Consider the following 25,716-nt stretch of genomic DNA (forward strand, 5'->3'; position numbering starts at 1 on the left):
CCACATCCCTGGCCAGGGCCAGCTCCCAGGGTCTGTGCACAACTGTCCCATCCTGTCCCCGCAGCCACCGTGCCCAGGGGAGGACTGAAACCAAGGGCAAAAGGCTGATTGCCCTCCCAGCCTGGCGCTACATCCATCGATATCCGCGCCGTGCCTTAGCCGATCTTGAGAGATAAGTGAATCCCCCGCGCCGTCTGACAGGCGGGTAGACATTAATAATTATGTACTATTTAAGGCTGATTGAAAATGAAGAGGTGGAGGTGTTGGGACAGATGTGGCAGTGCCAGATGGATTGTGATTAGATTAGCACCGTTCCATTTGACGGGATCTGAACCATGCTTTAATCATTTATTGTGAAAGCTCAGCTCTGCGCCGGCACACGGGTGCGCGTCGCCCTCCCTGTTGCTCCGCTCTTGCGACATTTGTTAGTTTGGTTCACCCTGCCACGAGTTGTCTTTGCTTGAAACGTGTTGTGTTTACAGCTGGTGTTTCAAGCCCCGATCCCTCCCCTCTGCCTCTCATCTCCTTGTTTGTACAAAGCCTCCTGCAATTGCCGAGCTGAGCCTGTTAGTCACTGCCGTCGTATAAACAACGCAGGCGAGCAGTCATCTCCTCTGCCATGAGACGAGTCACGTAAGTGAGGAGTGGGACCCTGACCAAAGAAGGGCCCAGCAGGCAAAACTCCAGGAGCAGCATCTTCTCCTCCATCACTGCCTCCCTTCCCGGTCGGATCCAGAGCTTTCCTCGATGGCACTCAGCCTTTGGTGCGGATCCTGCAGCTCCGTAACTGGTTTTTTTTTGCACCAAACGCATCAAAAAGTGCTTCTCCAGACCATGCAGCAGGGCTGGCGGCTGTGTTACGGAGCAACGCAGCAGTCCGGGAGGAAAAGGGAAAATAAAATAAAATAAAATGCCAGTATCCACTCGAGATCCCTGGAGCAATAAAGGGAGGCAGAACAGGATTACCTGGGTAACTGGAAACTAGCTCAAGACCCTCACTGGCAGTGTCATGCAATTTTAATTATCATAAGTGGTCTGGATCTCAATGGATGGAAAAACTTATTATTGTTATTATTCCCTTCAAACGTGATAGGTTTTAGTTAAACACACATCCATATCTATTAATCATGCAACATTTAAGATGGAGCCAAAGTAATTAGCCAAGATTCAGACTGCAGGGATCACCTTAAAATAAAACATAACGCAGTTGCCTCCCTGTAGTCCTTATTCAGCCACTCGATTTTTCTGTTCCCTGGATGTTAGGTTTGGGGCATGCGGGGGACAGGAGCTTTTTGGAGCCCAAAGTCCAGCTTCCTGGCATCCCGATGAGCTTTTCTGGGAGGCTGATGCTGCTGTGCTGACCCAAAGCTACGGAAATGCAGCGAGGTGGTTGCATCTCAGTGGCAGTGAAAGAGGGTTTTGCATCGACGTGACGTTTGTGAAGCACGTCCAGATGAAAGGCAGACTAACTGTAAGCTATTATTATACTGTCTAATATAGTTTAATATGTGTGCACTACTTTCTATAGAGTGCAATACAATCAAAACCACATTACTTCTCCATGTGGGTAGTTTTCCTGCGTTGACTTGTTTCCAAAACAGATGTGAATTCTTAGCAAGGTCTCCCGCCCCTCTCCTTAAAGAGGATAAAATGTCATCTTTGCTTATGCGTGCAAAACCAAAGGGCCCATAGGAACACAAAACTGCCATTTCCAAGTAGGTCAGGGGGTTGCGTGGCCCAGCGTCCCACCCTGAACCCCAGCTGTTCCCACATGTTTCCAAAATGGGTACAAAGAGGTCTCATAATGAGTGAGAATGGGATAATTCATCTAGCTGATCGCCCTAACCTCAGCCCATCCGTGCTGGTGCATGCCCCAAGGCATACTTAGAGCTGTTATTATCTCTAATGCAATTTTAGAAGTTTGGGTATTTTTTTTTTAAAGCTTTCCTTCGATTTTGAGAGCTTCTCCTAACTCTGGCCTCAAAACCCTGTGGCGATGAGTTCCACAGGTGACGTGCTGCACATGCACGCCGTCCTTAGCACAAAATCTCTGCAGCTCTGGAAGCTGTGATAAAATAACCAGGTTCTCCTTCAGCTCTGCCCCTGATTTCCCAGCATTTGGGGATCACTGTTCCTCTAGCCTTGCCCTGAAACATTTGGGTTAGCTAAAGAGTCTTCCCCCAAGAGTTTAGGGCTGGTGTCCCAGTTTGTGCCCACGTCTCCTTATATTGTGATTCTTGCAGTGGCCCTGGATACCTGCACACCATCCACAAAGCAACCCAAAGCCCCCTGCCACCAGGGTCTGTGCAGCCCCCACGGGTCTCCCATCGGGCTCCTGCACCTCATTTTGGCTGTGCAAGAAAGCAGTGCTGGAGCTGGGCAGCTGGGGGGAGGCAGAATTGCCCTGCTGTGGCTGAGCAGTGCCCTGGGACCGTGTGGATACGTGGGGGGCACCCACCGGGGCAGCTCTCCAAAGACACCCAGCCCGGACTCAGCGTGCACCAGCTACAGACGCCTCCGCTTCCTCGCAGCCTGCAAGGGGGTTTCCATTAGGAAATGCTGAGTTCCCGTCTAACGGACACTCCCTTCTCCCGGCCTGGGTTGATATATGAGAGGTGAGGGCTGGGCAGATCCTTGCGTAAGATCAGAGCATCCCCAGACCCGGCGGGCGCTCGGCAGCTGCTGCAAGCGAGGAGTCAGCGGCGGGGCAGGAGCGAGCAGACCTCGCGCAGGGAGGAGTTGGGACAGCAAGAGGGGAAGACGCAGGCTGTCCGGGGCTCAGAGGGGACAAGGGGGGAGCCCAGCCCCACGTCCACGTCCCCCCAACCCTGGTTGCACCTTGCGGGGCTGTTCCTGCTCCCCCTGCTCCGGCCGCCGGCCCCGGCGCGCTCCCCGCCGCACGCTGGCCGCCGGCCCAGGCTGGCGGCTGCAGGCAATGGGTCTTGCCGCTTTTACTCCTGTTTACAGAAATGGGAATTTGCATGATGAAAATAACCTGGGACGGATTTTGATTTTACTGCCCTTGGCAGCGGGCTTGGAAAAAAACGGTGCATAGTCAATTACTGGAATTTTTAAACACAAATAATATTTTATGTGATCAGCAGGCTGGCTCGGGGCCTGGGCACCGCGCTCCAACGGCACTTATGAAAGGAACAAGCCATCAATTGTGCTGCCGCGCACAGGAGCCTGTGGGCAGGTGCAGCCTGTGTTGACCTTAGCGCACACAGCCCTCTCGGCTCGCTTAACCCGTGAAGTATGGGGCCGGAGATTTGCAAGGCTCAGACTTGGCTCTGGCTGCCGAGCTCTGGCTGGAAATTTCTTCCCTCCCTCTCTCCTTTTTTTTTTTTTTTTTTTTTTTTTTTTTTCCGCCAGAAACCCAGGGAAAGCATCATCCCTCGGCAGACACGGAGAAGGGGGGGGATGCACGAGGCCGGGACACTCGCTTCCAAAGCTGGAGGTGCCGAGCGAGGTGCCGTCCTTTGCGCCACGCCACAGCCACCCCAAAGAGCCGTGCCCAACCTGTTGGTGGCGGGGAAGGGGTTAACCGAAGCAGGGGCCCCATCCATTTCCCCCAAATCCCCACCATCCTGGCAGGCGCCCCAAACCAACAGCCCTGGGACCTCATTCCCAGAAACGCTCAAGCCGGGAAGGCGGGTTCCGGGAAGGACCTGCACGAGCCAGCGAGGCCGTAACGCGGGGCAGGAACCTCCCTGGCAGCCACAGACCCTCCCGGGACGTGTTACTGGGATCAAGGGAATTAGGGGAATTACACTCCCCTCGCTGTTAGGCAGCTGGGGCGAGCAGAGGCGGCGAGGCGGTATCAGTGAGGCCAGGCATCCCCGGCACAAGAGAGATGACTTAGGAAGGCAGAACACTATTAATTCATTAATTTATCACAAATACTTTTTTTATTATTATTATTATTATTATTATTTTTAAGCGCCGGGCAGTGAAAAGGCTTTAAATTTCCAGGCCTGCTGCCAGTTTCCTCCTTCTCTGCCGTGCTCGCTTTAAAAACCTCGCCCCACGGGTCCCCTTGGCAAACCCCTGCCTGCGCGGTGCATTCAGCAGCTCGGTGCTGGAAGTGCCCCGCAGGACCAGAGCCTGGCAGAAACCAGGGCTGCACTCGTAAGGGTTGCTGGCAGAGGCTGGAGGGTGCCATCCCTTGGCAAAGCCACCGCTCCCGCCTGCAAACAGCTTCAGATAACAACCCCGATGATAATTGGCTGCCTGCTTTCTTCAGAAATAGGCTTTAAAAAAAAAATAAAAAAATAAAAAAATCACCGTTATTGTTGTTGTTCCAGGGCCAAGGGGAAGAAAAATTCCTTCCCTGTTTAAGGATCTTTAACACCTGGGTAGAGTTTCACTTCTCTCAGCTGCCTGCTTCAAGGCTTGATAGCTACTTCCTAATAACTCCGGGCTGGATCCAAAGCTCACTAAGTCAGCCGGATTCTTTCCATTCACCCAGCGCTGATCGGACCTTTCTTGGCCGATTTGAAATCACTTGACACCCTGACTGTGTGCACACATGTAAGAGTGAGAGGCTGTGATTTCGAGTGGCTCCTGGAATGGCTTTTTCATGTGCGCTCAGCTGGGGCACAACCTGCCTGCGGGAAGGCTCCCGGGGAGTTTGTGTCTTGGTGGCATTTTGCAGGGGGCTTTGTGCTCTGCTCTCCCAGCCCAAGACACACGGGAGAGAGACCTCAGTGCTCACCGGGGCTCCCCTTGCCTGCTTGTGGCTCCTGCCCGCTGTTTGCCCTCGGGGAGCCCCTGCCATCAGCAGGAGGAGGCTCCCTGGCACGCGGGGCGGGCTGCGCGACGCGCTCGTGGCCCCCGTCCAGGAGATTTCAGCTGTTTGCTCTCGGCCGGGGCAGGTGAAAGCTGCTGGGGTTGAGCAAGCGGCTCTGCAGGAAGCTGGGTGACGGAGCTGGACGCTCTCCTCTGAGTCAGGGCCGGCCCCGCTGCCCTCCAGCCGGGCCCCAGGGACCGGGCAAGCCCTGCGCTCGCCGCGGCTTTCTCCTCCCCGTCTGCGCTGACCCCGTCCAAGTCTTGCTGCTTGGATGGGATCTCTTGGCTCCGGCTGTTGCAGAAGCTGGGGAAGTGTTGCAGGAAGAGTCATGCAAACCTCCTGGCCTGGCTGAAAACTGCTTTCCCCCCCTCTATCCCCGGCCCGAGTTGTTGTGCCGGGTTGCTACGAGCTGCTAAACAGATGCTGCGGTGCCCCCAGCGAGGGCTGCATCTCATTAGGGGAAGAAATGAACCCTTTCAACAGTGGTCACAATCTGTAAAGGCTTTGGGAGCCGTCCAGACCTTGGCGGTGGTCACCAAGGGCTGACTCTACACCCATAAAAGAGGCTTTGGGTCCCAAACAGCCAACACAAGGCGGCCTTTGAGGGAGTACGGCAACATCTGAGCTGGCTGGGAAAAACATCTGGGAAGGAAGAGAGGCCCGAACAACAGCCCACAGACATGCCTTGCCCACCCCACCAAGGCTCTTGGCAAAAGCGTGACCCCTGGAGCGGGCTCCTTCACTTTGCAGTGTCCGTGGTGCTTGGACATGCCCGCAGCACGACAGAGAGACCTCAATCCGTGCATCGCCTGCTCCGTGCTTGGATAAAAACACGTGCAGCCAGCCTGTGATCATTTCCGTGCACGGTACACCTGATGGGTACGCAAGGCTTCGGGTCCAGCCGCACGAAACACGCACGGAGATCCGTCTCCTGCGCCGTGCGTGCTTGGCACGGGCAAATCTGTCTGCGGCATGCACGGCGGGTCTGGCACGGCACCGCCTGTGCCCGGACGGAGCGTGATGGATGCTCAAATGCTGGCAGGCAGCGGTGCCCCGCTGCCACTGGAGCCCTGCCGTGAGCAGGGAGCGAGCTGTGTCCCCATGCACAAGCGTTTGTGTGTGTGCCCGGGGGCTGCTCGTGCCCGCGCGTGCGTGTGTGCAGAGCGTGTGAGCCCCCATGTATAAACACGGCAGCAGGGAGAGTGCTTGCAGCCCCCAAACTTGGCGTTCCCGGCGCAGCGCAGTTGCAAGGTTAAGTAAATATCTGACTGCGAGCTGAGGAAATGAGTCAAAAAACATTGAGAAAGAAGAAACGCAGATCTCCGGAGAGACAAACTCCATGCACGGCCTGTCCTTATTGTGACTGCGTGTTCCCGGCCTCCCTTCTCCCCACCGAGCCTCCTTGACCTGGTTCTTCTCAAGCTGCCACCAACTCCCCACGCCGAGGGGGCAAGCAGAAGGGGAAAGAAAGCCCCAGCAGCTCCCTGCCCACCTCTGCGGCCATCCCACCCTGCCTGCACCTCGCATCCTCCTGCAGCATCCCCGTGCCCGGGCTGCTCCTCGTCCCTGAATCAGGCGTGCATCTGGAACGTGTTAGGGCACGAGGAGTTCCCTGTTTTACCTGGGGAAATCCCAGAGCTGGGAGGACGTGCCCAGGTGATGACAACCCCCTCGCACTCCCTGACAAGCGAATGGGAAGCTGGTGAGCGCCGTTTGAATGGCATCCAGGAAACGAGATGCGGCGTCTCGGAGACATCTAAAAAAAAAATGGAAAAAAAAAAAAAGACTGAGAATAAAACAAAAACAGCAATCACGCCTGATGGGAGAGGAATTGGATTCTGGCCTCCCCTCTGCTTCTCTCCTCCTCCCCCCAGCCTTCTGGAGGCCCGAGCTGAATGCAGCTGGCTTAGTTTGGCTAATTGGCTCTGTCAATCAAGTGTCAATCAGGTCAGCTCTCGCAGCCGCTCCTGCCCGGGTGCGAGAAGTGTTAAATCCACGGGGCTGCCGGCTGGGAAAGCAAAGGTGACCGGCAGCGTCTGATGTGGTCTGGGGGATGTCAAACCTCAGAGCTGGCAGGGGAGGTGTGCTGGACCCGGTGCCTGGCACCGCTTTGCTGTGTGAGCCTCCACGAGCTGGTGCCTCAGTTTCCCCACTCCTAAAGGGGCTGAGGATGACCACGGGCACCCCAGAGGATCACTGCTGGCTGCCAAACCAAATCCCATGGGGCTGAAAAGCCCCAGATTTGTTCCATGCACGGTCCTGGAGGCGCTGCCCCCTCCTCCAGCAATGCGTACTTAGATATTCGGTGCCAGAAAAGAAGGAAATTCCCTCTTTATCCTCTGGGAGGGCGAGTGAGGGGTTAAGCACAGGGGTGGCTGGGGAGGAGAAGGGGAAGGCTGGCAGCGATCCCCCCTCTGTGTCACAGCACGGCAGCGGTTAAGCCGGAGGTGCCACCTGGGAAGCAGAGACAGGTCTGAAGATGCTTTGCCAGTTACTTCACTGTATAAACAGCTTTTCCTTCCTGTCCCACAACACTATCTCTCCGTGATGCACTAATTACCCAAAGCGCAAACCAGACAAAAAAAGAAAAGGAGAAAAAAAAAAAAAAAAAGAAAGGAAGAAACAACAGATTCTGGTGCTGGCTTTCCCCGCACGCTGAGAGATCTGGCAGCAGAGGAGGGAGGGGACAGATGCTGCTGCTCTGTTTGCCCGAAAACAAAGGAGGAGAAGATTACACTTGGCTTTTGAGTTTGCTTATGGCGAGATCAAACCCGCCGCAAGCCCGTCTGGCTTTCAAGTGGCAAAAGCCTCAGGTTATGGACTGGGGGGACACAGCCTGGCCAGGCGGGGACCTGCCTGGGTAAAGGTGGCACCCAAGGAGCGGTGGCACCGGCTGGGCACTGCTTTCTGAGCTCTCCGCCCTCTTCCAGGAGGGGAAACTGAGGCACGGGGCGATTCAGTGTGCACGTGCCCTGAGGTTAAGGGATTTGGGGGTGGGTACAGGGGGACAGCAGGGGGAGAAGGGCAGCTGGGGGTTGATGTCTTGATGCAGGGAGCTAAGGGACGGGCTGGCATCTCCGTGAAGTGCACAGTGGAAGTGTCAGGTTCGACAGAACTGGCCCAAAACCACCTCAGCGGGTGCTGGTACCTGCTTGGCCCGCACACCAACCCCTTTTCCCCAGCTGTTGTCATTTCCAGATCCCAGCAAAACTCCACTGCTTCACCCACAAGCCCCAGCCAAACGCACTTGGTGGGGAAGGAGTTAAAAGCTCTGGCCTGAGCAGTTTTCTAGCCCGTGGCTTCTTTCCCCCTCTCCAAAAAAAAAAAACCACCACATTATCAAAAACCTGCCTGGAATCCTCTCAGCCAGTGACACAGAAAATTCACATTGCGGAGGCTGCCAGGGCGACAACAAATAGCAACAGTAAATACAGCTGCCTGGAGCTCGCGGCTGGTGCCCTGCCCGCGGGCTGGGGCTCAGGAAGGGCGTCACGCTTCGGCACGACGCGCTCGGCCTCTGCATTTCCAGAGGACCCTCAGCTTTCTTGCTGCCTCTCCTCGGGTCTCCTCTCCTCGGTTACCCGTGGCCCCTGGATGTGTCCTCTGGAGAAATCACGGAGCCAACACGACCAGTTCCTGCTGAAGCACATCTCCTTCCTTCTCTCTTTTGCTCCTTTGCTTTCCATCTCTCCAGGAGCCTGCACATCGCGCACCCCATGCACTGAGCTGGGGCTCTGCAGACCCTGTCAGCCTCATTGAGGCTCTGGGCAGGACCCCAGGGACCAGGTTGGGATGTTCCTGCAGGGAAATCCCTGCCCTCGCCCCCAGGAGCAGCTCAGCTACCCCCTTGCTCACCAGCTCCATGCTGCATCTCCACCCGCTCCCCCTGCGCCTTATTCCCGTCTCCCCCTTCCTCCTTTTTTTGCACGTTCCTCTTCTCCTTCCCCTCCAGCCATCACTCACACTTCACCCATCTGCCACACTCACTTTAGCAACAGGTAACGAGGCCGTGTCTGGCCTAAAACTGGTAATACTAAAGGATATATATATTATTTTTTTTTCCAGCATCAGCTTTTTTTCCAAGCTGCGTTGGGTTCCCGTCCCGCTCTGCATATCTGATGTTTATTTTAAGTCAGTTGCCGGGTGGAAGCTGTATCCCTGCAGTTCCTGTTCTTAATCTCTGCTTTTTTTCCCCTCTTTTGCTTCCCTTCCTGCTGCTCCCCACCTCCTTGGTGCAGCACCTGCAGCCCCGGCCGGGAATATTGGGGAGATGGAGGCGCCCTTCCCGGAGCTGTCTTTACATCTCAGGCCTCCTCCAGGGCACTGAGCCTGTCTCCACTTAAAATCAGCGCCACAAACCCCACCAGAAGGGTCAAAGCAGCGAACACAGAGGCAGAATTAAAAGCCAATGATATAAAAGATGGGAAAGCTTCCTCTTGGCTAGGAATTAAAGGAAGATCCAGGACAGCCCCTCTCGGCCACACTGTCCCCACCGGGAGACCCCCCAGCAGGAGGCAGAGGCTTGGTGGCACTGCTCAATGTCACCAGGGTCGCAGCAGGCGCCTGGCACGGCAGGGACACGAGGGCCAGGCTCCTGCCTCCCACCTCGGGCTCTTGCCTGCCTCCCAGTGCCTGGCAGGGGGGGAAAAGAGAGGATGATGGAGAGGATGCAGATACAGGGCCGCCTGAGGGGTTTGGGAGGTGAGATTTATGAGGCTACGTCTTGGAGAAGCTTTCAGGAAGGGGAAAAAAAAAAAAAGGGAAAACCCTCTTTCAGGTGGCTGCAGATCTGTCTTGCTGCTGGTAGCAGAGATCTCACCCTGCCAGTGCACACAGAGGAGGGTCTCATCTCTCAGGGATGTTGTGGGGACTTTGGGAAGGTGCCTTTGGCTGCTGCAGGTGGCTTGGTGCCACGTCCCGGGCACAGGCAAGGGGACATCATGGGGAGATGCTCCCACAGGCACTACTTTCCTGCCTGGGACCCCGTGTGTCTTGCTCCCAAGGGTTCACAGGGCAGCAAATCATCCCAAAAGCTCCAGGACGGGAGCAGAGGGTGCCCACTGAAGGATAACAGGGGGGTGAGGGCAGGGCTGGGTGCCCCGGCCCCCTGCTCGCTCCTGGCTAGGAGCTGAGCGCGGTGGAAGGAAGAAAGAGCAAAGCCAGGAAAACTCCTTCCCCATCATATTTACTGAACTGCTCTGAGTTATGACTGGAGGCCAAGATCTGGCTTCAGGCGATTGCCTAAATCATTTAGGAGCTGACAAGGTAGGGAGGGGGGAAAATGTTCTTGTAATTCTTCAGTCTGAGGTACATTAAGGAGCCATAAGCCATGTCGAGAGCTTGAATTACATTAGAGAGATTATCCTGTTACAGTTCATAATCCTGGATAATATACCATCCCGCAGCACACCTGCCAATGATAAATCTCGCCCCGTAATGGGGCAGCCGTGACCCTGGCGGTCCCGTAGCCCTCTTGGCATGGAGCGGTAGCACCACGCAGACAGATGGAGTCAGGAGGGAGAGCAGGGAGGAATAACAGCCTGGCAGCGGTGTCTGCACCGAGGGAAATTCATGGCCGGGTGGCTCCACGAGGATCTCAACGTGCTGGGACTCCCTGGGCAGGTCCTCGTCCTGCGGGCAGCACGGGCCTGGGCCAAAAGGGATATAAAGGGAAGGGACAGCAGGGCCACCAGGCTCCATAGGGGCCCCACACGGCCCTATAAGTGTAGGGCTGAGGATGTGGCCCTGGCCAAGGCCTGCAGGATGAGGAGGGGAGCCTGGCAGCCAGATGGGCAGCAGCACCCTCGGCCAGGGCAGGATGCCTCCCCAAAAAGTGGGGATTTCTGGCACCCAGCATCACGTCTCTCAGTGGGAAATGGGGAGGGATGGGGCTGGGTCACAAAGGGATGAGGGAGAAGATCAGGTGGAGCAAAGAGCCCGTCTGTTTAGGGCACCAGAAGGATCAGAGCTGCCTTAGCCCCTCGGGGAGAGTCGATCAGCTGGGGAGGGGATCTGCAGCCCAGAGACCTTCCCTCTCTCTCCATGGCATAATCCTGCCTGTAATGTCCCACAAGAGGCCACCAAGCCCCTGAATCCGTACCCTACCCACTCAGCTTTTTGGTCCCAGCCATCTCCCAGCCTTGCTGCCCTGCTCTGCCGACGGCAGCCCCCTGGGCTATCGAGCCATTTATCCTCATCTCCAGTCCTCCTCCAGCCCGAGCTACTTCCCTGCCCTATAGCCATAAATCCTGCTGTCCCCCTGGATGCTGAGCTGACCAGGCAAACTCTGCCAGGCAGCATCTCCCTCCTGCAGCCTGCAAACCCTGCCCTGCACACTGCAGCTGCCCCACTTCAGTCTCCCAGGGGAAGATGCTCTGCCCCCCAGGCCAGCCTGGCTCCTGATTTTGCTCCTGTAAACTGCACCAATCCACCGATGACACTAATTTACACTAACTCCCCAAAAGGGAGGGAACGGGACCGTGTCCACCCGCTCCTGGACGTCTCCTCTTCCCTCCTGCCCCTCTCTCCAGGCCTGCTCCCCGTGCCCTTGATGTTTTCTTTAATAACCGCTCGCTTCCAGGCTGCTCCGCTCTGAGGCTCAGCAGCTCCCAGGAATTCCTGCCTCCGCTCTGGCTGCCGGCCTCTGGCCAAGGTAAATCCCCCCCTGCCCTCCCCTCCCCAGCACCCATCACCTGCACGGCCCCAGCTCGGGGGCTGCAGTGCTCAGACAGAGCCCCTCTGTCCTGCGGGGATTTGCAATTTTCCCCGATGGCCCTGGCGGATACTTGACAAGAAAACCTCTTCTCTCCGGCTTGTGTGTTTTGTTTAAGTGCTTTGAGATAAAGCCCTTTTATCACGTTAAGAGCCTGGTTGCCCTGGTTTCTTCCTCTGGCCTGAAGGCCATTCTTTTCCTCCCTCTTGTTTTTGACCTCAGGTTCAAGAGTGCTAGACCTCCCTGGTTCAGAGGAGACCTTGGCAGCCAGCGTGACAGCCAGTGTGGGAAAAGCCAGGGCAAGAGCTGCAGAGGGCTGCTGAAAGCCCGGCTCACCCAGGGAACAGCTCCCAAACCGTGCAGGAGAGCAGGAAGGGAAGAAATGTAAGAGGAGAGCAGGCACGCACTCCTCCAAGCCTCTGCTGCTCGCTCTTCCTTTTACCTTCCCTTTTCTCTGGGCCACCTCCTTTTATTTACTCTTCCCCCCTTTCCCACTCCTCCTCCCTGCTCCTTTCTCTGCCTGTGCCTCTCTCCTCCTTTTTCTCACCCATGTTTTGCTTTCCTTCCCTCCTTCTTTCTCTCTCTCCCTTCCCCTGCGGCTTGCCAACTGCCAGCAGATGACATCTCCTTTCATGTTTGGGGCTGAGCGGAGGCTCTGAATGTTCGTTTGATTCCGTTAAGATAATAGCTGGTTCACTGTCAGACGCAGACTGATCAGTTAAAACCTTAATCACTGCCTGTCTACTCACATGGCACTTATTTTTTAAGAGATTAATCCCCTAAGCACTGCACCAGCATACATTCAGGCTCAAAGAAAAGGGTGGGTTTTTATTATTATTTGATGCGTTTACTGTTTCTTTTTTTGCCCCCACCTCCTTTTTTTTTTCTTTTTTCTTTTTTTTTAATGCATCCCTCTGCTTCTTCATCTGATGTTCAGAAGCCATCTGACCCTCGGCACCGGTCCCTTCATGCCAGGCATGCTCGGAGGCCAGGGGAGATGGAGGCACTGCTGCTCCTCTCCTGGGCTCTGGGAGAGGCAGGACAGCGTGCTGGGCCGAGGACAGAGCCCAGCTGGGGACTCAGGACAGCCAGGCTCTGTCCATATTCCCCCCATCACACATTTTCCCCCATCACTGCCTTCATCTCCTGTCCCTTCCCTATTAACTGCAGGAACTGGCAGTGGTAAAACACCCAGACAGGAGTAAGAGGCCCTGGCGAGCACCTCGCAGCCGGCTGGGGAAGCTCAGGTAGCCACAAACTCAACTCTCCTCCTGAGCATTTTAATTAACGGAGAACACCCGATTCCCCTTAGACTTTGCAGTAGGTGCATAGGAAGAAAGTGGACGGTGATACAGAGCCCATCTCCCCGCTTGCCCCAGGGCAGCAGCGGAAAAACTGCTTTTATGCAGCAATTTGCATTCACCCAGCTTCAAGTGTTTCACATCTTCACCTCCATCCTCAAAGGGAAATGGGCGCTGAGAGCTCATTTGCCTCAGAATCACCCTGCAGCTGAAGGCAGAGCTGCCAGACCAGGCTTCCCAAAGCAGCTGCCCAAAGGGATGCTGCTCCTCTCCCCATGAGACTCAGCCTCGGAGCTGAGCTGGGCTGAGGAAGAGGATGGTCCCACCAGGCAGGGTCCTCCTCACTCCTCCTGGAACATGGGGGAAGCACGGCAATATTTTCTGAGTGCTGAAGGCTTACGAAAACCTCCTTTACGTTTGCCTTGTGATCAGAGACAGAAAAGCTGTAACAGCCTGAAGCCCACGGTTTGCTTTAGCGCTTAAATATAGAGAAAATTACTTAAAAATAGAGGAAGTTCAGCACTTAAAAAAAAAAAGTTCAGCACTTAAAAATAGAGAAAGTTCAGGAAAAGCAGATCTTTTACTAACACCCAGGTAACGTTTTTCAGTCTCCCATTCCCCGCGGTGGTGGCGAGGAATGACTGAGTTCTGCATCCATCCATCCAGCCCGGAGTGCCCGGTGCTGTGACCTGCCTCTTGCTGGAGGTCACAGCTTTATTTGCATGATGTGCAGCACGAGGGGACGCGGCCGCCCGGCACACGCGAGGGGTCCCGAAGGTCAGTCCTCAGCCAAGAGGGTGCTGGTGGTCCCCGTGCCCACAACGAAATGGCAAAAGTGGTATCGGGAGCTTCCTACGGACAGGCTCCTCTCCCTGGCACCGCAGGAGGAACCTCCAGCAAGGTCTCCAAAAGCTCCTTGAGGGACAAAGCAGCTTCTTAGCAGCTCCCTGTGAAATACAGCCGGGGGTTTTGCAGCCTTGCCTCGGGGTCTGGCAGGATGCTCGGTCCCCAGGGCTTCGTTTCCACGTCCTGCTGCTAAACCCACACCTGCAGTGCCATCAAAGCAGTGACGGCGGTGTCACCAGCTCCTGGATGAAAGAGGTGGAGCTGCTGGCAGCAAAGGAGCCCTCAGGATTTGGTAAAATAAAGTTGGAATTATATGAGAAGAGGGTTTTTTGTCAGCTGCCTTTGGCATTTCCTATTTAAAATGAAAATGTAGTGAGAGAACAGGCTCTGAGTGTATTTTGGCAATTTTCGGTGAAATAAAACAAAACTGTCAGAAGGATCTGTATTTACACACGAAGGGAGAATTCACCTCCAGACCTTATTCTGCCGATTCCCCAAAACATTCCTGGGGCCAGAGTGCGGTAGGGTTAGAAAAAACAAAGTGAAAAGAAGAGACAGATGTAAATAAATTATATCCGGAATCGTAGTGATAAAGTTTAAGAAAGCTTATGGATGGATAAAGCAATCTCTAACTAATGGAGATCAGGACGAAACTCTCCCGAGGGACTGGTTATCCCATAAATTAAGAGTCAGTAGTGTCACAGACCGGAGCCCCGGGGTCCTGAAGCATTTTGTAAGTGCCACAAGCACACGAGCACCTGGGGGTGGCCGTGCTGCTTGCAGCGCCCACAGCCGGAGCCCAGGCTGGCAGTGGCCGTTCACGTGTTTCACAGCGATGTAAAAAAAAAAAAAAAAGAAAAAAAAAAAAAGGCCGTAGTAGTAAATGAGTAACAACACATGAATCTTTTCGGGAGGAAAGGGTGTGAGCTCTAACTGAAGCCTGCCTCGACTTTGATCTCGTATGAATAGGCTAGACCTGGCAAGAAGTTTCCTAGGATGCACACGAGCCTTCAGACATGCTAGGAGCAATCCCCGGCGTTCGTACAGGCCAGAAAAAGTTTCTGCCTTCCCTGCCTGCACAGACATTAGCTGGAGTTCACAGCACATTTATGTTCACACCATGGCTTAACTATTTTTAGGAAAATAACTGCTGAGCAGAAGGCAGGCTAAGCCATGGGTCTGGACCTTTGGGTGGGTGTTAGGTGCACAAAGTACGCTCCAGTGCAAGAAACTTTTGGATTTCAGTCTCTGGCTTTATCACGGGGGAGCCCAGGCAGTTGTTGTTTCTTTTTTTTTTTTTTTTTTTTTTCCTCTCACTTACAGCCTAAGAAAAGGTGGCTGCTTTGCCAGCAGTCACAGGGTTATTTAGAGCACTCAGTTCTTAACGACATGTTAGCAGATTATTTGTTAACAAAATCCAGATAGTTCCTTCAGCATAACGGCTACACCTTTGCTCAGAGATCTCTGTGCTGTTAGACTAACACTGTTGTGTAGCTACAGCCTACAGGGGTTCTTAATCTACCCTGTAAAGCAGCTTAAACTTCTTCCTCTCTTATCAAACTGCACGAGGATCCCTCTCTGCCTGACCCTAAAATACAAGGGCTGCACGCCACGCTCGGGATAACCAGCCTGATACACTCGGAAAGATCTGCTTGCTAATACAGAGCCCACCAGGACCCTGCCGAGAGACACCTCATTAATAACAAAGAAAAAAAATCATATCCATCCAAACAAGCTCATTTTCTAAACTTACCCGAGCAAGAGAACTATCTGCCTCTGCCAAGAAGCTCCAAAAGCCCCGGCCCCTCACAGCTGGCCATCAGCAGGGCGAAACCTCATGGTTAGGAGGAGAAATTAAAACCCACAGCATCACCTGTGGCTCTGTTTTTTTCCCATTTATAATGATTTTTTTTTTACATCTTGCCCTTTATTGCAAGCCGTGCTTTCCCCTCCATGCTCTTGAATGTGAACATTTGAAAAAAAATAAATAAAAAAATCTTGTTAAACTTTTAAGATACCAAGGAAACAATTATCCAATTACTCTGTTGGTTATTTATTGTTGTTGCTCAGGCTGCGCTCGTTGCTTCACAGCTAGGGTTGAGCTTTGCACCTAAGGTTGATATTAATAAATAATAGCCATGAATTAACAATTCGCCTCTCGCCACCTTAATTTTATTTGTGTGATCTCAGGCCCAGGGCTTTTACATGCCTCTGTGCTCACACCAGTGCCAGCCAGGGTTACCAGTGGAGGGGAAATCGCTGCACATGGAGCTTGTGGCCAAGCTTCCCGGGGATATTTAAGTGTTTAACTCCCACTGAAACTGCAAATCGCTCCGAGGCTCCCAGCCTCAGAGACTTGCCCGAGCCTGCGGTGGATCCGGGAGCAGCACAGCGCTTCCCCTGGGTTCACACCCTAATTGTGAGATCCTCCCGTCGATATTGCAGGATCTCGGGACCGTTTAACAGCCCTGACAAACAAACTGGTGCCGAGAAGGAGCCATCTCCTCTTCTCAAAGGGGCACGGATGCAAAGAGATGGATGAAGTAACTCGGGGAAGATCGCATTAGGGTTTGCTGGAAGCTCCAAAAATCGAGCAGCCGCCTCCTTGCCCCCATCGCCGTGCCCTGACCTCCGGGACCGTCTCTGCTCTCAGCAGATGAAGGCAGGCAGGGTGGAACAGATTGACCAGCCCAGCTTCCTGGAGGTATTTCCCACCGACTGTTGCCGGGACGTACAATGAAAAGCGATAAATATCCCGGTGGAAAATATACGGCTCCTCATCTCCCAGTTGTGTTGCCGCGAAGAGCTGGGGATAAATTTTCAAAAGGCCCTTTCCCTCTTAGGGGATAAATCCTTCAGGACAAATCCTCTGGTGGGAAGCAGAGAAGAGCCAGAAAAACCCCGTGACCCTGCCTGCAATCGTGGAGCCAACAAGTGGTCAAGCTGAGGTCAAGGGGCCAAAGTGGGGCCAAAAAGGATGCTTTCTGCCAGGCCCATCTGCTGGCAAACAGACAGCAATCACCCCAAAGGTGCAGCGCGGATCAAGCTCCAGGACTCAAATGTTTCTTCCCCCAGACAGTAGCAATTATCATAATCAAGCAGTTGACTCCAATTACGCCTTCCTCTCATTACAGCTGAGGGGATGGACACAGCCACGGCAGCAAAGGGAAAGTTCGCAGCCGTGTCGCCTTTGCATATCTTAATCTAAAATGACAGGGTGTGACACGGGGGGCCGGTGACCCTGCCAGCCTTCAGCTGTTCGTGTGGCAACAATTTCCAGCACCAAATTACTCCCAGGCAGGGCTTGATTGGAGGTTCAAGGCAGCAGGAGAGAGAAGCCATTTAGGGGACTGAAACATTCTTCACAGCCCTATTTAAATACAATTTACATTCCAGGCTCTGCTGTTTGTGCATTGTTAATTGCATCTTGTACCTTAGTTTATTTTATAGTTGAAAGGTTTTTTTCTTTGCTGTTGTTTTTCAAAGGCATGCTCTCCTTCCTTATTTATTTTTTTTCCTAAGGGGCTGTTGTTCTCAGAATATAGTTATATTTCCTGGAAGGGAAAATAGATTAGTAGATTTAAAGGCCAGAAGAGACAAACAGATCATCTAGATGACCTCCTGGAGAAGACAGGCCAGGACATTTTACTCGGTAATTCCTGTGTCTCGGTTTGTCCAGACTTAACCCAATGCCCTGTGCTGGGTAAAACGCCCCTTCCAGAAAGGCAGCCTCGATCCCAAACCCATGAAGTTTTGGGGCACCTCGTTGGCTCCCAGAGTGGCTGGTTCCAGCACTGGGAGAAGTCACGGGTGGGGACCCAAATAAATACCTTCTGGATCCTGCATGGACACTTGGATCCAGCCCATTTTCATGGTGTCATCTCACAGCTACAGCAGAAACCTGTTACCTGTTGTATTCAGAGCTTGAAGGAGGAAAGTGCTAACTGAGGAAAGGACACCAGCAAAACCCATCACAGCAGGTGTTGTTTAATAAAGACATTGCCCCTAAAAGACGAGCACTTGGCCTGTGCCCAGGTTAGAGGCTTTCAGCTTCCATCATTTTTACCTGAGTTTGTTTCAGACCTAAGGTGATTTGGTCACTCTTGGTCTTTGTTTCCCATCTGTGAGGATGCTGGTGCCTCGCGTTGCTCCAGTCCTCTCAGAAATTTACTGCCCTTTGTGCGCTCGGTCAGCCTAGGGAGCCAGCGGAGGACGAGATGCATTGATTACAGCTTGGTAACTGGATAATGCATGGACCATTTTCATCACCTTTCCTCTCCACTGACCAAAGAGTTGTTGGTAGGAGACTGAACGTGGGAACAGACAATGATTTAGTTGATTTAGAGGGGAAAAAAAATGCAGAAGACAGAGTGGCTCTGGTTCGAGCACCTTTTTTTTTTTTTTTTTCATTCAATTGAAATGGGGCATACAAACCAAAATAAAAGCTCTCACCCAGCTCTTTGCATTACTAAAATATGGTGCAGAGATCAGATTTTTCCTGTCGCCCTAAAGCCTGTGGACACTGGCAATGAGCTCCTTCTGGCTGGTGCCAAAGAGCAGGCCAAACCCAGACAACACAGCTGACTTTCCTACTTACAATCCCATATTCTCGTACTGATTTTGCATTACTGCATGTGACCACACATTGTGGAGGCTGAGAGAGAAGCCTTGTTTTCTAGCATTACTTTAACACACACTGTGCCAGTTGCCTTGCACAAGGTTAGTTTAATGGCAGCGTGGACAGAAAATCCTACGCAGCTGAGTTATAGGGGTGCAGAAGTTTAACTCTTCTCAGAGGGACTCTACGAGCTGCCCACAGGCTGACTTCTGACCTGGTGCAAATCTGAAGTAAAAGGTTTTCACCAGTCCCTTCTCCTTCGCTTTGCAGAAAGGGTGGCTGCAGAAGTGGAAAACGGGTTTTGAATTTCCAAACTTGGGTGGAATTTCAAATCCCAGCTCTGGCTGTAAAAACAAGCCAAACAAAACACCTGTTGGGGGAGCACAGGGTTAAAACTTTGCAGATTTTTTTTCCCCTCATTTTTCCAGCCTGTTCTGCTATTGGGTTTGAAAAGCCGATGTCTTTTGTGAGGGTACTGGATTATTTGTGACTGGGGGCTTTCCACCAGGTTAAAGGCCAATTTGGATGCCCAGTAGCTGGAGCCAGGACCCGTTTCTGGGTCTCAGGACTGTTTGCTTCAGTGAAGCCCTAGGAGCTTCGACTGAGTTGAACAAACCTGAAAGCTAAGATCTATCATCCAGGTGACAGCCAGAAGAAAAGCAAAACCACCCAGTGAAACCCGTGGGGAAGGCACGATTCTGCCCGGAGTGGCACCGAGCAGCACCGTCAGTTCGTAGCTTTTTTTGGCATTCTTTTCTTTGAGCCCCATCTGCTGGAGTCCCGTGATTTCATGAGACATTTATCGTTCATTCAGTTCTTCGCATTAAAAAAAAAGAACATTTTTAGCCCTTGCGGCCGAAGACAGAAGCCTTAAGACCAATAAATAAATAAATAAATAAATAAATAAGAATGAAAGAAAAATGTTTAAATCTGAAGAATTTTGGGACAGTCCCGTGATCTCACAATTTCTGATTGCTCGTGGCTGGGAATATCTGGTGCTGCCACCGGTACAAACAGCCTCCCGGGCCTGGTTCTCATTTCCACCAAGGTCCCATCACACCAGTCTGGCAGCACTGGAAGCTGGTGTGATATATAAAGAGGTGTCGGTGTAAATGACAACTAAGCCCACTTGACCCCAGCGAGCCTACTCCTAATTTACTCCAGCTCTGGGGAGGTCCGGGGCAGACACCGGCTCAGGAAAACTTGACGGAGAGACAGACAAATGTATGCCGCAACCTGCTGCTGCTCCAGAGGCCTCCGAGCCAATTATTTGGGTGATCTCACTCCTCCCTTCCTTCTCCTTTCTCTCCCCCCTCTTCCCCATCACGTGCTCGCTTCCAGCAAGCGCACGTCCTCCTGCAACAAAAAGCAGTGCCGCGGAGGAATGTGGAGGGTTTGAAAGCCCCCCGAGAGCAGGTAGATCCATCTGAGCGAGAGCGGAGTGCCTGCCTCCTCCGAGTCAGGAGGGGAAGGCGGGAGGAGATCGGTTTACATAAGTACTTTGCCATATGAAGAAATAATTTAGTAGTATTAATAGAGGTTAAAGTTTCCCAGGAATCCAAAACAGGCCCCGCAGACACAGGTGGGTTCTTTCACTCGCAGGGATGGGGAACGTAACCTGATTCCCTCTGGCCGAGGGGAGACGGGAGGGTGGTGGGGGCCGTGGGTCCTGCTGGTGCTGGGCTGTGGGGCAGGGGCTCGGCTGCGGGCTGCAGTAACCACACCAGCTCCAGCGTGCCCAGACAGGGCAGGATGGGCACGGGCAGGGGTGCTGGGTGGTAGGGAGGCTGGATCTGAGCTCTGGATCGAGGTTATGATGAGGAAGGGGTTCGTGGGGATGATGCTGGCAACACACACGCGTGTAAGCGTGGCCCCTGCACGCTCCCCACGTGGTGCTGCGGGCACGTGCAAGCAGGCACACGTCGGAGTGTGCAGCAAATGTGCTCAGCAAGGTGCCTGGAGTGTGATGCACAGCGCTGGAAACATCCACACGTGCAGGGCTTGGGTTGCACAGACCAACCTGGAATCACCTCCTGCTTCTGTAGGACCCCCCGGCTGGTGCCCAGCCATGATGCACTGCCAGCACCTCCTGCAGAGCAGGACTTGATTGCCATGAAATGGATAAAATGGGACAGAATAAATGGATAAAACAGCATTAGGCTCTTAGATAATGTTGCTGATTACACATTGCATCAAACACGGAGTTTTTTACAACCCACGGAGCTTTAGGCCACCCCCAAAATAATGATCTCTGAAAGTGATCACGGTGTTCTCGCCCTGTAAAACACACGGGACCGAGCTCCAGCCCACCCCACGTGGGGCTGTGCTGCCTTGCACCAACTCGGGATTTGGCCCACGGCCTCCCGATCACAGACCCCAGCACACGTGGCTGCTGTTCTGCTCCGGAAGGGCCTAACAAAGAAACAGGAATATTTGTTAATATATCTTTTTTCCACTGAAAAGCACTTAAACCTCCTAAGACACTTTTTCCAGACATCTAAATCTTTTAAAAATATTCTCTAGACTCCATAAAACTTATATTTTCCCTGGGTTCTCCCGTGAGTTATTAAAAACCTGAAGTCTCTACCTTAAGAGCTTAGAGTTTGGTCATGATCAGAAATCCAACTATGCAGCATGGCACCTTCTTGTGCATGCAGAGGCACAACCCACTGCCTTCGTGGGGAATAGCCGAATGTACTGCAGAACCAGCACACTCGGAGGAGAACAGCCCAGACTACAAAGAGACGAGCGATTTTTTTGGGGGTATCCAGGCTAAGACAGATGGAGGGATGTGTGTTGGAGATGACAGAGGCTCGGCGCGCTCTGAAAACACAGGGTGCTTTGACGGATCCTCCTGGATTGGCACCGCACCGTTTGTAGCTGTTGGAAAACAGAGTCGCATTCGCACTGTTTACTCTTTTCTCAAGCACCACCTGAAAATGTCTGAATTTTTAACAGCAACATCGCTGGTTTCTTCCAAAGAGGCCCTTAAAAATCAGTTTTTTTTCAAGAAGCTCATGAAGCTGCATCCAGCCACCCTTTTATCCGCGCCAGCCCGGCACGGAGCGCTGCTGGTAGCGGTACACCCGAAAGGCACCGGGCACGGGGGGGCTCTGGGGGGTCGGAGCAGGGTGTTTCTTTCCATAGCTGCTTTCCTAGACCAGATCTGTGCTCCAACGCTGCTGGAATCAAAGGGATCGTAATACCCTCCCTGGTTCACTTAAACATCAGTTTGTCTGGGGCGTGAACTCTGCCAACAGCAGCTCCTGCAAAGTGCTTAGCTCTTTTTTTTCTCCCCCCCCTTTCTTTCCTTTTTTAAAAAAGCTTTCTCTTCTCCTCCCTGCTCTTACCTTGCTCCCTGCCTGCCTCCCCGTAGCCTCCCAGAAGCGCTGGCGTGTTTTTAACCCAGGCATGAAACAATCCCACAGCCGCAGATTGTGATGTTTCAGATAACATACGGAGAATGTAAATCCTGTCAGCAAGTGCAACAGCCATAAAAGGCTAAAATGGATTCCTGCGGATTAGAAATAAAACACAGAAAGGGCCCTGTTCTCTCACTTTCCTCATCTCACAACCTCCTCCGCCTCCCCTCGCCCTCCCTCTCCTCACTCCCCTTAAAAAATCGCCTGGAAATGCAAGGGGCGTTTTTTTTTTTTTTTCCTTTTTTTTTTTTTCATCAACTTAAAAGAAAAATAAAATACATTCCAGGAAAAGGACTGCTGCTAAGAAAACTAAAACCAGAAAATGCTTAAAGATGTTTTAATGACTTAAACACAGGGCCGGGATTGTGTCTAAAAGTTTCCACATTTAAAAAAAAAAAAAAAAAGGCAAATTCAATATTAAATGTCCCCCCTCCTCACTACCACTGCTGCTGTATTTCGTTCTCGAACCATCTGATTTAAGCAGCGTGTTATTAACACGGCCAGCGCGAACAGACACCGGCCCACGTTTAGGCAAAGTTTATGCTCCTGTTCCGAACTAAAAAGGCCCAACTGAAAACGCTCCTAAAATAATGAGCGGGGGTCCTGGAGGCTGTTAACAAGCAGCTGACAAGCCCCTGCTCTCGGAATTAGACCCTCATTTAGAGGGAGATTAGCCGAAATCTTCCTTCTAATTACTGAACGAGTCCGGCCGCCTCTGCAGCCCGAATTTGCTGGAGGAAGGAGCCTCCTCCTAGAGGGTCGGTCCTCAGCCCCCCACCCTGAAGCCAGCCCATGGAATTTGTCACAATTTGGCTGATTGTGTTGTGGAGGAGCCTGGCTGCCGACAGGGCATGAAGGGCTAAAATCTGACCCCTTGAGAGATGCAGGGAAAGGCTCCGCCAAGCTGCTGGGCAGGAGCAGGAGAGACAAAAAAAAATCCCGGTAGAGGTGGCAGCCCAGATGTTAGCATGTGGACAGTTATCTGCAAGGCACAGCACCGGGAACATTGTGTTTAAGTGAGCAAAATGTTCTGGGCTGGATGCGAAACCCCAAGTGAGAGTTGCTGCTTTGGGGCAATGTGAAGGGCAGGTAAATAAATGGGGACAGGATGAGCTTCGCCTGCTGAATGCCATCTGTCCTGTTGGCAGGTGTGACGATGCTCATGCACACAAAGACACTCCCCAAAACCAGTCCCTGTCAATGGTGGGGTAAGAAATATTTCAGTAGTGCAAAGAAAAAACTATTGCCTGGGTGGGAATGCTAGAAGGGACCCGTGTCCTGCTCCCACATCCCATCTCTTCCCTCTCCCAGCGTCACTTTGTCACTATCAACCTCCACCTGCAGGTGAAGCCAGAGCTGCCCAGAAGTGGCAGAGCTGAGGACAAATCCTGGACGAGGGCTGGGACATGAGGACCGTGGCTGGAGAACAGTCCAAAGGTGTGTGTGTCCCCTGGGTAAAGGGGACACAGACGGGACCAAGGGCATTTCTCACTGATCATCGCAGCTCTCCAACCATTCCCCCGGGTTCTCACCTTCTGTTTCCTTCCAGCATAACACCATCTACCTAAATCTTTTGGTGACAAACCAATGGATTGAAATCAAAAACTTGCCTGCATTCAAACGGGTACTGGGGTAGTTTCAGAGCAAGTTCATCTGGTGGTGCGATGGAGCCTTTGGTGGGGCCACAAAAAACGAAAAAAACTGAGCTAAAAACCTGGCCATGCTTCCCATGTGCAGCCCGGCCACCAAACCCGCTGCAAGAGGAGCTGTCGTGGAAAACAAACAAAAAAGCTTTAGTTTCCTTTTCCTGATGTCAGACCCGCTGGACCAAAGCTTTTCTCACAGCTTTGAGAGGTGGAAAGTCCTCTCCTGTGGGGACCTGCTGGGAAAATACGCCTGGGTGGGACCAGGGGATGCACCAAAGCTCAGCTGAAGGCTCCCTCCCTTCCCTCCTCTTCCTCCTCTCCCCCCCGCAGGAGGGACCTGCTGAGCCCAAACCAGCTCCGCAGCAGCCACTCCAGCAACCTCTCTCCACCTTTACCCAAAAGCTCATTCCTCTTTTCAATCCAGCATTGGGGAAGGTTTTTTTTTTCTATTTTTTTTTCTTTTTTATTGAGAACGTGCAAGCGTGTTTGAAACCCAGATTTCCATCCAAAAGAGTAGGAGGCCGAAGTCAGACTTCCCAGACCACAAAGACGCACAGCTCAATCTCTTTCCAGCCAGAGTTTCCATTGTATTCTTCCCAGATGAACTTTAAAAATATACGTGTGTGAATGTGTGTGAGTGTGCGCGCAAATGCATGTATTTTTTCTTCTTTAAAAAAAGAAAAAAATAGAAAAAGGCGAGCAAGCGAGCGAGGCTTTTAGGAGGTTAATAAACCGACCTGTTGCCAAGTTGGATATGTGCATGGAAGGGGGGAGTTGAGGGTTTTAATCCCAGCTTTTGATAAATAGAAGACATTCTAGTCATAATAAAACGTGTTTTACACTTGAGGGGGGGAACAAGGGGGAGAAAAAAGGAAAGTTTTGGCCAGGCACTGCAAGCTCCTGAGCCCAAACAATGAGGTTAAGAAACATAACTGTAACGCATTAGTAAATTGACAATGAAATTGCAGTTACTTCACTGGCTCTTTATTAAATAAACACAGCCTGAAATGGACCTGTCTGCCCCGGAGGTATTTGTATAGGGTTCGTATTACTAACTCAACACTGCTGCTAACGCACTCTCAGGCACTGCACACCCTGGAGTGCAAACACATTCCAGAGCAGACCCTGCAAGGTGGGGCCGACCTTGCTTTTCCCCTTGTCACTTTTTCCCTTTCGTTTAGACCCAGGGTTTTATAGCCACTGGCTGCTACCAGGACATTTTATCCCCAGTCGCAGCCCCTTTCAGGACCAATTGAGCGAACCACGTGCGTGAACACACGTGCTAAGAGCACGCTCATGGGCTAGGGCTCTCCCACACCCTGTGCCCCCCTTCCTGCCCCGCTCTCACCCCTGGGAAATGGTCCTGCACCCCCAGGGCTCCTTCACACCCTGCTCGCAGCTCACGGCCACTGCTTGCCCCCAGCTCCTTCAGTTCTCCTGCTCCTGCTCCCCAGTCGGCCCTTCCCACCTATCCACAACGCCAGCTAAAAATCACGCACCCAGTGACAGCGTGCAGAGCTCAAACCGCATCAGTTACCCTTTACCATTTAACCCCAACCAGCAGCATCACCATGGCCCACTCTCCCTCTCCGTTGTGGCACCAACACAGCGGGCTTTCAGCATTTCTTCATTCCTGTCCTCACGTGCATCCATCTCATCCACAGCCCTGACGCCTGCCCCATGGCCTAACCCGCAGCCACGCAACATTAGGGTCCAAGCGGCTGCTGTAACCCACAGGCCACTACTGCATTTGGAGAAGCAGCTGCAGTTCACAGGCGAAGTGGAAAGCCCTGTTCCAAAGCCTTCACCACTGACAGGCACGAGCCCGGCCAAATCCCAATCCCCCTCACGCTGGCGAACTCAGGTAATCCATCCCCGTGCGCAAGCACACGTTGGAGACAAGGGGAACTTCTGCGTGTTCAGCACCTTGCAGGGCCTTGAACAGCTGCCAATGTCCTCTGGAGATGCGCCAAGCCAGTTCAGGAGATGTGAATGATAGAGATTCTCGGCAGCCCATGGGGTCTGTAGCAGCCTGTGCTACTGTTGGCTTGCGTGGCCACGACACGCTTCTCCCTTGTTCTGAGACGTGCCTCCTGTGGAGCCGGGTTTTCTCAGCGAGGATTTCTGTTCCTGTCTGCAACTGAAGCGAAAGCGCTCTGCTCTTCTTTCATATGCGACCAGAACTAAAAGAAGCCTTGGGTTAAGTGTTTTCTTGCTCCCACTGTCATCAAAGGCCTTAAGGGGAAAGATTAGACTCTCACCGAGGTGAAATAGAGAGACAGGGCCTAACGAAGGACGCAGAACAGACTTTACCCGTCACTAATTCCATCTAACCAGTCTTCACCTAGGCTTGAAATTTCCCCAGCCACTCAAGGCTTGCAT

At 52.7% G+C, this 25,716-nt stretch overlaps 1 long non-coding RNA gene across 3 annotated transcripts; it reads right to left on the reverse strand.

The window, feature by feature from the left end:
• Positions 1 to 261: 261 nt before the first annotated feature.
• On the reverse strand, positions 262 to 17,189 carry LOC137844059 (uncharacterized). 3 transcript variants are annotated; one of them, XR_011089786.1, is made up of 4 exons: positions 15,402 to 17,189; positions 11,482 to 14,000; positions 6,411 to 6,545; positions 262 to 852 (listed from the first exon to the last, which is right to left on the reverse strand). It is a non-coding gene; the product is annotated as an uncharacterized lncRNA (long non-coding RNA). The 3 variants fall into 3 exon arrangements; XR_011089785.1 differs by lacking the exon at positions 262 to 852 and adding an exon at positions 3,383 to 6,064; XR_011089784.1 differs by lacking the exon at positions 262 to 852 and having other exon boundaries at positions 3,383 to 6,545.
• Positions 17,190 to 25,716: the final 8,527 nt, after the last annotated feature.

Source organism: Anas acuta, chromosome 24 (assembly GCF_963932015.1).
Source record: "Anas acuta chromosome 24, bAnaAcu1.1, whole genome shotgun sequence".
NCBI classification, from domain to species: domain Eukaryota; kingdom Metazoa; phylum Chordata; class Aves; order Anseriformes; family Anatidae; genus Anas; species Anas acuta.